The sequence below is a fragment of the Sceloporus occidentalis genome, unplaced genomic scaffold (assembly GCF_023333645.1).
Source record: "Sceloporus occidentalis isolate IW3139 unplaced genomic scaffold, rSceOcc1.0.p SCAF_6, whole genome shotgun sequence".
Classification (NCBI taxonomy): Eukaryota; Metazoa; Chordata; class Lepidosauria; order Squamata; family Phrynosomatidae; genus Sceloporus; species Sceloporus occidentalis.
Genome location: NW_028316986.1, coordinates 57,170,720 through 57,181,338, shown reverse-complemented (window position 1 = coordinate 57,181,338; position 10,619 = coordinate 57,170,720). Strand labels below are relative to the sequence as shown.

General features: G+C 42.6%; 1 non-coding gene across 1 annotated transcript; it reads left to right on the top strand.

The window, feature by feature from the left end:
• Positions 1–4,435: 4,435 nt before the first annotated feature.
• Positions 4,436–4,622, top strand: LOC149310790 (U2 spliceosomal RNA). Its single transcript, XR_016281814.1, has one exon. It is a non-coding gene; the product is annotated as a U2 spliceosomal RNA (small nuclear RNA).
• Positions 4,623–10,619: the final 5,997 nt, after the last annotated feature.

Here is a 10,619-nt window from a genome sequence, read left to right as displayed (position 1 = left end):
CATGTCCTTCATTAGAGGCAAGGGGTATTTGTTGGTACTACAAATTCCATTCAAGTTGCGATAGTCTGTAACTAACCGTAGATAACCATCTTTCTTTTCCCTGAAAAAGACAGGGGCAGCAAAGGTTGAAGTTGATGGCCTAATAAACCCCCTGGCCAAGTTCTTCTCAATAAACTCCTTTAACGTGGCAAGTTCCCTTGGGGTCATAGAGTACAACTTAGGCTTGGGCAGTGGTGCCCCCGGCTCTATTTCGATGGCGCAATCCATCTCTCTATGCGGAGGCAACACATCACACTCTTTGGCTTCAAAAACCCCTTGTAAATTTTGATAGCACCGAGGGAAGGAATACGCTCCCTCCCCAACACAGTCCATCATCCCACCTCCTTGTACAGTCTCTAAATGGACAGCCGCCTCCTTTGGAACCTGCCCCGGGAGTGACACCGGTGGGAGGAAAGGAGGAAGCACGATAGCCTGGTCAAGGCAATGCTCTCTGCAGACCGGATCATCAAAAATCAATTGTCTGTCCCTCCATCTTAAAGTGGGGCTGTGGTAATGCAACCAGTCTATTCCCAGCATTAAATGGTAGTTGTAAGTGTGCCCCACTTGTTCCCAATGGTCTGCCACCCCAAGCCACACAGGGGCAGTTTTCCTCTCTGCTGCTTGCCCACCCATCAAAGACCCATCCATCTGCACAAAGGGTATGGGCTCTTGTAAGGGGTGAGTCGCAATGTCCAAACTGCTTACCACAGCAGGGTTTATTAAGCACCTTGTGCACCCACAGTGAATGGCAGCAATTAGTTGCATGGCCTTTTTCTTTGACCCCACCATCAGAATCACAGTCAATGAAAACAGGGGGACACCCCCACTCACCATTCGCACGCAGCTCTCTGCTTCATCAGCCCGCCTTTTGCCGCTTTCTAAGGCAGGCTCGGGTAGTTTAAAGGCCCCTCCTCAGGCTCTGAACTTCCACTGTCCATCCAGACTTCTAATTCCCTTTCCTCCGCTGCTTGTAGGCTGCGATCAGCTGGGGTCTTTTTCTCCGGCTTGCCTTTTCCCCCTTTCGCCGCTTTGCCAGGGGGCCCTGTGGGGGGTTGGGTTTCCTCTCCTGGCTCTTGTCAGGACAGGCTGCAATTAAGTGGCCTTTATTGCCACACTTCAAACACAGGCCCAGCCTGCGCCTTCTCTCCCACTCGCTCTCCGTGGAGCTACCTTGCCCTTTAGCTTTCGGGGCTGGGGCCCTGTTTCCCTTCCCTTTGGAATCTTTCAATCTCGTCTGAGTCAGCATCTTGACTTCATGCTGGATGGCCTCCGCTTCTCCAGCCAATCTAATCCACTCCATGGCGGTGTGGGGGGGGGTTGCCTTTGGTGAGAGCCCATCTCACAATCTCCGGACGCAGTCCCTCTTTAAAGTACTGAATCTTCATGCCCTCTGTGCAGTCAGGCACTTGGGCCACTAATCTCCTGAACTCCATTGCATATTCAGACACTGTCCTGGATCCCTGATCCAAAGCCTTAAGTTCAGCCAGGGCGATGCTAGCCCTAAAGGGATCTTAGAGCTCTCATAAATTCTGCTAGGCTTCTTAGCTCTGCGGCCTGGCAGTCGTATAGCTGCACCAGCCAGTTTGCTGCCTCCCCCTTGAGGTGTCTAGCCACACACTTTACTTTGGCTGTCTCATTGGGGAAGGTGGGTCCCCACTCCTCCATGTGGTCTGCCACTTGCGATAGGAAGTAGGGCAGCGTTTGGGGATCCCCATCAAACTTGACTCCCAGCCTCCTGGCTTGGGCCTCCTGCGCTCTGTCTTGGGGGGGCACCAGTGGGGGACCCTGAGGCAAAGCCTCTTCCTCCCCGGCTCCCATGCCAGCTCCAGCTCCAGCTCCTGGGGGCAGCACTGCTGGGGCAGGGACCGGTCCTGCTCCTGCTCCCCCTCCTCCTTCACCCATGAGCCATTGGAGGACATCTAGGATTGTAGACAGAGTGCCCTGGACCCCCTCCATGTCCACCGTAAGCTGTTGTACCTGCGTTTCCAAGTCAGCTTCCTCTCCAGGCGGCAGCTGCAGCGGCTGTGTGAAACCTGTGTTCCAGTCCGACCAGCGCGCAGCACGCCTTCGCTCCTTCGTTCGGGGTGGCGCCACTGGCAAGCCAAACCACTGCCCAGGTACCAGTGGGGTGTGCAGCAACTGCTGCCCCACAGCCTTTGGCATGGCCCCAGTTCCTCGAGCCGCCCTCTGAGTGTCCTCCACAGCCTTGGTCGTTTGGCTTTCCTTGGAGGATGCAGTTTCCTCCTTGGCCTCCCGGTCCGTCATGGTTCTTGTAAAAAGTTGGTGTAAGGAGTCTACATACAAGAAGCCAGTTCCTAATTTCAAATAGTTCTCCTCCAGAGCATAGGAAACAATGGAGCGAAGTGACAGGAAGATGAATGTGATGTAGGGCCAATGTCCTCCGCTCTCACAAATGCCAGTAAGTATGGGCTCCCTCCCCATGTAAACCATGTAAACATTTTGTAAAACTAGATAAGGTCTTTTTTTTTTTTTAGAGCTGTTCAAGATCACTTTTGAATCATAATGTTAACAGTCATATATCACTAAAGCCAAATTAGCCTATTGTTTTAAGAGAAGCAAAATCTAAGACCACTTAAAAGCATTTGTTGTCCTTAGGGAAAGATCCTTCTATGTAAACAGAAGCTTAATTCTCCACACAAGTATTTCTTCACCAAAAAAAGAACATACCAAAAAATTAAAAATAATCAATGTTTATTGATTAGCCCATAGGCCATATCAAAATAATACAAAAGCAGATAAAACACGCTATAAAATTCTATAGAAGTTCTATAGAAATTAGAAAAAGCTAAAATATAATAATTCTAAAATATGAATAAAATACTGTATAGATACCATGTGAATGCCATACAATTTAAGTACAAAACCCATAAATGAAGCAGAATTATAAAACTTGATTATAAAAATTTATATAAAAGATTCAAAGTACAAAAATGGGTAAAATAGAGGGAGGAATACAGCTTTAAAATGATAGTACATAAAACAAAAAGATTGAGCATCAGTTACACATCAAAATTCATCATCACCTCTACAGTTGACCCCAATTGTCCCCAAATATCTAGCTCTCCACTGTATTGCTTTACATAGAAACCGAGCTGTGGTAATAAATATTTTTGAATCTTGACCACTCATGACATATGAAGTTCTAACATGGGTATCCCAGAACATTGATCGTTTGATATAGGGACCAAGATAATGGTCTCTTTCCTGTTGGTACAAATTATAATTGAATAGAATAGGAGCTAAATCTTCAATTTCTCGGTCTCAACAAATACAAGTTGGGTCATCGTAAGGAATACCATTAAATCTACCATATCTTACCATGGTATCAAGCTAATCAAATCTAGCTCAACTAAATGCCTCCCTCAGGTATTTTGGCATTTGCATTTTTAGATAGTTAGGTCTTTGAAAAGTGTGTTTAAATGGGCTCAGTCATTTTAAATTGCTTACCTTACTAAGGGTGGTTATATCTTTTTGGGCCACCAAAAAAGAACACATTTATTATAAGAGAGATTTGGGAATAAGTTTATCATATCTCCTTTCTGGTTTCCAGCCTGCACACACCATATTTGAAAACTCCCTCTACCATTCCTATGGTCATCCACCCACCCTGACCTTAGACAACATCATTCCACTTCCTTTTGTCCCTCATCAACTATAATTAAAACTGAACTTGTCACCTCATCATGATATCCACAAGTTTTACATTCATATGGCTATTCATACAGTCTGATTATAAAGGTCCTTCCTGGGCACCAGTTCACTTCATGCATCTGAAAAAGTAGAGCAAGTCTACAAAAGCTTACACTACAAATTCTTTCACACAGTTAGTCTCAAAGGTGTCACAAGATCCCTTTGCATATTGGGAATGAGATATATTAGATGCACTTTGATTTACAAAGATTTGACAGTGTTTTATCGAGGGTTCTGTTTCCTTGAAATGAGGTCACCTGAGGCTTATGACATTTTTGTTATATCTGTTTTCTTACACATGTCTATAGGTTAAACATAAGTGGAAGCCACGGATAAACACCCCAACAAATACCGTTCCCCATTATGTTTCTTGGAGGATCCAACATGAACATAAAATAATCTTGTGGGTAACAATTGTTGCATTATCTGCCTACAAAACATAGTTGTAGCAGTTTCAAGCTGTTTTAATTGTCATGGCTTCATCCTTAGGAATCCTTGAATTTGTAGTTTGGTGAGGTACAAAGACAGAAGAGACCCTAAACACCTCAGCAAACTACACACCCCAGGATTCCATAAGATGAATACAATCAAATGGCTATAACTGGATCATGTAGAGTCAATCCCTTTCCTTTCCAGTCTAACTTTTTTTAAAAAATCTGTAAGGTCGTCTTTTGGTTTCTTGTTTATCGCTTCTTAGCCTTTTGGCTAAGATCAAGTGTTGGCTTTGATCTTTGGCTAAGATCAAATCCTTGGAAATTTTTGTGGATTCAATTTGTGTGTCCCACACGCCACAGATGAGGGGGAGGGATGTCCCTGCCCTATTTTAAGATGAATCTAATATTCCTGTAGCTAATAAACTTCATCTGCAGTCTGCTTTGTGTTATCTCAAGTGTTACAGAGCTAGAGAAGAGTCCCATCTCCAAAAACCATCAGTGATCATGAAAAATCCTGACTACCTTGCAAGAAGTCTATTATGTAACTTAGGAAAGCAGAACATATTTGAATGACTAAAAACAAGAAGGGAGGATAATTTGAAATCGAAGGAGATTGTGGTTCTTGCTAATGCTGCGACAGGCCCAGGTGGGATCCCATCACATATCCGAAAGTCAAAAATAAAGAGTAGTCAGAATTAGCATTAAGTACAAAGTACAAAAATGCAGACCCACAAACTATTTCAGCTTCTCATTTTAAATGGCCTTTGAGAATAGGATTAAGATTGTGTGCTTTTCACAAGAATCAAGCACTAAAACAGAAGTCCACATTAGACATGGTTAAATAGTTTCTTCTTTACACTCATAACCACCTGAATTTAAATTAACACAGGACTTGTACAAGCAAAGCATTTTGAGGATCTGGTTGTAAACCTTTATTGCTTCTTACAGTGTAATAAAAGCAAACTTTTAATGTTAAGATGAGCATGAAACTGCCTTTGCTTCCCCCTCTGTATGAGAGAAATCCTTTGGGCATAGTTCTTCATCTTCTCCTGCAACATGTACTTTTAAAGGTCATATCTTCTGTTACTGCATCTCAAAAAGCTATAGTTCCATTTAAGTTGTTAAAATAGCCCACTTTTGGTGCTTGCCTCTGCAATTCACTCTTTAGAGAAACATGAAATTTTAAATCTTGTTTACAGGCAAGGGGGAGAAAAGAGTCTTGAAAGCAATCCTTTTAAGACAATTAGACAACATTTTCCATTAAAAAGCAGAAGGGTGATGCTTTGCACTAACAACCAGTAATAGGATAAGAGACAATGGTTTTAAACTATAAACAGAGAGATGTAGGATTAAAATGAGGAAAAATCTGCATTCCACTTGGTATGTTATCTTGCAGAATATGATTTGCATGTCCCTTGTGGTCACTGTTCCTGTGCACCAATTTCTAAAACACAGGCTTAGCAGTTCCCCACCCAAAATGTGTGCAAGTATATACTACAAGTGCGCCTGGGAGTGATGTGAAGGTTTTGGTCAGGATCCTATTTTTTGGTTGCATAACACATAAATACACAAGTATAGCCATAGTGTTACACAACTCTGCTTGAGGCAGAGATCCTGTTTATCAGTTGTACCATTCAATATAATGCCAATAGAGCACAATGGTGCAGTACTGAATTACACAGTTATGTAACCAGCCATGTGGTGGGCAGTGCAAATATGCAGGCTCCTGTTGCACAGCAGTCAATCCAAGTCCCAACCCCACTAAGAACCTATATTCAAGTATTCAAGTACCTACTAAGCAGTACTCCTAACCTTGTGCAATAGTTTATGATAAAACCACAAGCCTCACACAATTCTGAATAGGATACCGACTTTTTGCAGTCTCCAGGAAAGTCTTGCATATCAGCATTTGTGCTAGTGTAAAGCCACAACAAGCTTCTAGTTTGATGTCATTCTCTAGAAACAGACACCAAAGGAGAATTTTGTATCAATTCCCAACATAACTACATAATGGCCTGGATCCAGATTTAAGTGTATGTAACTGGGCTGACAGACGTGGACCGCCCCATTCCTTCCTTCCCAAGGCAAATCCTCCATCTTGCCAACATAGTGTGAAATGTGATGCAACCAGGAGAGTGTCCCCAAAAGTTGAATGGAGGAAACTTCCATAAGCAGATGTAAGTAAGCAGGTCCTGGATCTGACACACTGTGCTGTGCAGAATAAAAGTGAAACATGTTATTTGGGACACATACATGCATACACACACACACACAAGAAGAGCTCTTTGTTTAAATGCTTTCAAGAAAAGGTTTGCAGAAATTGTGGGTGGTTAGTTACAAGACATACTATCTTTGGTCAATTGGTTGAATTAAACTAGGAGAAGATAATGTACTACATGTGGCCCCTTGGAACCAAAGTGCAAAATGGCAATTTAAAAAAGACATTGTGTCACTTTGGTGTGCTGATATGTGACAGTGTGGCCTATCAGGGTAGGCATGGCGGGGGTAATGCCTCCCATCCTCTACACAGCTACACACCCCTGAATTAAACCATCTACTACAAGGCACACAGTATATAACTCAGAGCACCTGTTGCTCCCTGTGTGACTTACAAACCAACAGAATCCCAGGCAATTTCCCCTGCAAAGTAGTTGATTTATAGTTGATTTACAGTTGATTTAGTTGGGTTACAGAAGGGAAAGGTCTGCTTCTGGGCTACCAGAATCACTGGTTCAAGGGAGAGGTGAAAACTATTTTAAATCTCTAGCAATTCCATCCCTGAAACTGCTGTTTTCCCACCATTACTCCTTCATGAGGGATGCTTGCACATACATTGATGACTCAAGTTGACACTGTGGCCTAATAAGCTGTATACCCCTAATCAACTCATTCCCTTCCAACTGGTTTGATGCTTCTGCAGTGACCTTATTTTAGAAAGTTAATACAGACCCAATGATTCCTGTGCCTCTGTTTTTATGTTAAAAAATAGGTTGCTCTATATTTGGGATAGTGCTAAATCCAACTAAACAAACAAAAAATAGAAGGAAATGAGTGGAAGCTGTTATCTTTAACAGATGAGCCTCCATTCTTCTTGATCAACATGAAGTTTTTTTTCCTCTGAAAGTTGATGGAATGCTGAGTCTATTTTATTGTATTTTATTGCTGAGGCCAGTCCTCTCCCCCTACTATTTGACCTGAAAATTCTCCCCAAAGTGACTAGGGCTTGGATCTAATTTTATATGAATACACATGGTATGTCACATGTCATATTAAACATTCTTGATCCATCATGATTCATAATAATTCCTACCTTGGGATGGGTGCACATATCTCAATTCACATCAAAGAACTCCATTTAGCAAGTACCATAGGGCCAAGATTTAGCATCACAGTGCAGAAACACATACAACTTCCCCACATCTGAATACACAGAAGCCTGATTCTGTGCACAGGTCCCTTTTGCTCAACCAGAGTGACTGTCTACAACTATTATTCCCCTTGGCTAAATCTCATAGTTGACACTATAGAATTTGCCATTATTATTATTATTAACCTTTATTTATACAGCGCTGTAAATTTACACAGCGCTGTACATACAATCTTTTAGTCAGACGGTTCCCTACCCTCAGGCTTACAATCTAAAAAGACACGACACAAAAGGAGAAGGGAGTGGTAGTGGGGAATAGGATCAGGTCCAGCAGATCTTCTCCACCTCTGAGGCCTGGACCAAGGCAGATGGACTGGAGGAAGGGCTTGGCTTCTTAATGGATGGTTAAAAGAAGGCTTCCTGGGTCAGAGAGGGGCTCGCCTCTGGGAACGCTTCTATCGTGGGATGCTATCCATGCTATCATGGGATGTAGTGATAGCCACCAACTTGAACAGTTTTAAAAAGAGGAATAAGGTAAATTCACAGACAACATGGCTATCTATGGCTACTAGTCAGGAAGGCTACATATCAACTCCAGAGACAGCAGAATTATGAATCATTGGAAAAGATGATAATGCATGTTAAAGTAGGAAGCAGTAAGAAAAGAAGGCAGGTGGATTGATTCAATCAAGGAAACCATGGCCCTGAGTGAAGAACTAAGTGGGCACACTGATGACCAGGAATTCATAAGGTCACCATAATGTAAAGTCAAATTTGTAGCAAACAACAACCACAATAGTTTTTTGTGGGTTTTTCGGGCTATGTGGCCATGTTCTAGAAGAGTTTCTTCCTGATGTTTCACCAGCATCTGTGGCTGGCATCTTCACTCTGAAGATGCCAGCCACAGATGCTGGTGAAACGTCAGGAAGAAACTCTTCTAGAACATGGCCACATAGCCCGAAACCCCACAAAAAACTATGGATGCCAGCCATGAAAGCCTTCGACAACAACCACAATGCTTCTAAATGCCAGTTGGTGAGAAACATGGTCAGAAGGATGTTGTTGAATTCATGTCTTGCTTTTGGGCTTCTCACAGGCTGCTGGTTGATCAACATCTTAAGCAAATGAGGGCACTAGTGAAGTCATGTCTTGCTCCTAGGCTTGTCATGGGCAATTGAGTCATGTCATGGCTCCTCATATTCAGAAATTCATCTTTATTTCTCTAAATTCTTAAGTTTTTCATTGGTTCACTTCTGGCAAACAAGGAGTGGCTGGGAATACAGATAACAGCTTGAAGATAAAAATGTTGATGACTCAGTTTCCATCTCCACTTGACAATATGCTTAGCCTGGACATCTCAGCTGCAGTTATTTCCCAAATGAATAAGAGCCAGTGAATTTGTGGGGGTGGCAGATGAGCAGCCTAGGAGTATAAAAGTAGCCTGACTGAAAGTAAATTCAAGTTTCCCTGAATAAAATTAGACATTGGCTTTAGGATTGTTCTTTTTCTGCTAGCCTCACCCCTGCAACTGTTGCTATTAATACTCCGTATGGAAAAACATGATAAAATAGTTGGATACTGCTCACTTAACAATCAGTTCTATGTCTGTCTGGTATGTTTGTTTAGACTGCCACTTTACAGTGCAGTTCTGTAAAGGTATATGCAGAAATGGGCCCCACTGTATTCACTAGGGCTTCTACCAAGGAAAAAATGCACATAATAATTAACATATAATTTACCTATATGAAAGCCAGTGTGATGTAGAGGTATGACTATTGGACAAAGAGTCCTGGAGACCATGGTCCAAATCTCTGTAAAGCCATAGAAACCTATGGGGTGACCTTGGGAAAGTCACCTTCTTGTAGCCTAAACAGTGTTGGGGTGGGGTTGTGCTGTTGAACAGTAGATGTTGGGGCCACTTTTGATCATTGTGCGCACAATGTCTGTAAAATGAATTGTGATACTATGCAGCAGATTTAAAATATCATAATTCCTGGAGAAGATGCCAGCCAAATTCTCATTCAGACATCCATGATTAAGACTGTAGATAGAGCACAAATTGCTCTATCATGAATTTCTCAGCAGCTGACCTAAAGGGCTTTAAATCAATGGAAAATATGTATCCCATAGGGCACATGGGGAGCATAAAAAGGCCATTAAAATTGAGACTTCTGAAGCAACCAGAAGGCTCTGAGAATGTGATGGAATACTTGGGCCCACTTTTCAGGGTTGTCCTGTTTGAGTACAGAAAGGTTATCAGTAATAAACTTTCTGGAAAAATGGTCCCCATGGGCTGTAAAGAAACCCAGGGAAGATAGACAACATGGTTAAATGTATGGTTCAAACCACTAGAGAGGATACAATTGAAAATTCTACTCCCTCCAAAAATATTTTGGGTTGTGAAGTAAGGAGTCCAAAATGGCAAATGTGGGTAGGTGAGTGGGGGATGCAGCCTTCTGTGGTCTGTGGGTCTGAAAGGTCTGTCTCACAGCTACTGGAACTTTCCCATTTCTGATCTATATGTGTCTGCCCAAGTACCTTACCACATACATTTTCCCCTGTTATGGACATGGGAAGGGGCTGCTCAGGGCCACATGAGGCTGAGAAAAAAATGCATTTTACCACACACCAAAGTGTCCTCAAAATGGCCCCATTCTGTTGCCCGGCACCAAGCCATTCCCATTCAGTGCTGAGACACGTCCTTTGGCTTGAACGGACTTCTTCCTGCCGATACCAAGTGTCTGTATCACTGAATATAATGGGACTTACTCTCTTCCCACTCAACACTATCCATGCAAACAACTTAGCCTGCTTTTACCAGGGACAAGGGTGCATCTACACTATAGAAATAATGCCATTTGACACCACTTTAAGAGCTGTAGCCCCATCTTATCGAATCATGGGATTTGTAGTTTTAAAACATCTTTAGCTTTCACTGAAAAAAGTACTGGTAGCTCACAAAACTAGAGATCCCAGGATTCTATAGGATGGAGCCATGCCAGTTAAACTGATGTCAAACTGCATTAGATCTACAATGTAGATGTATCCATAGTCACCGAGTCATCATC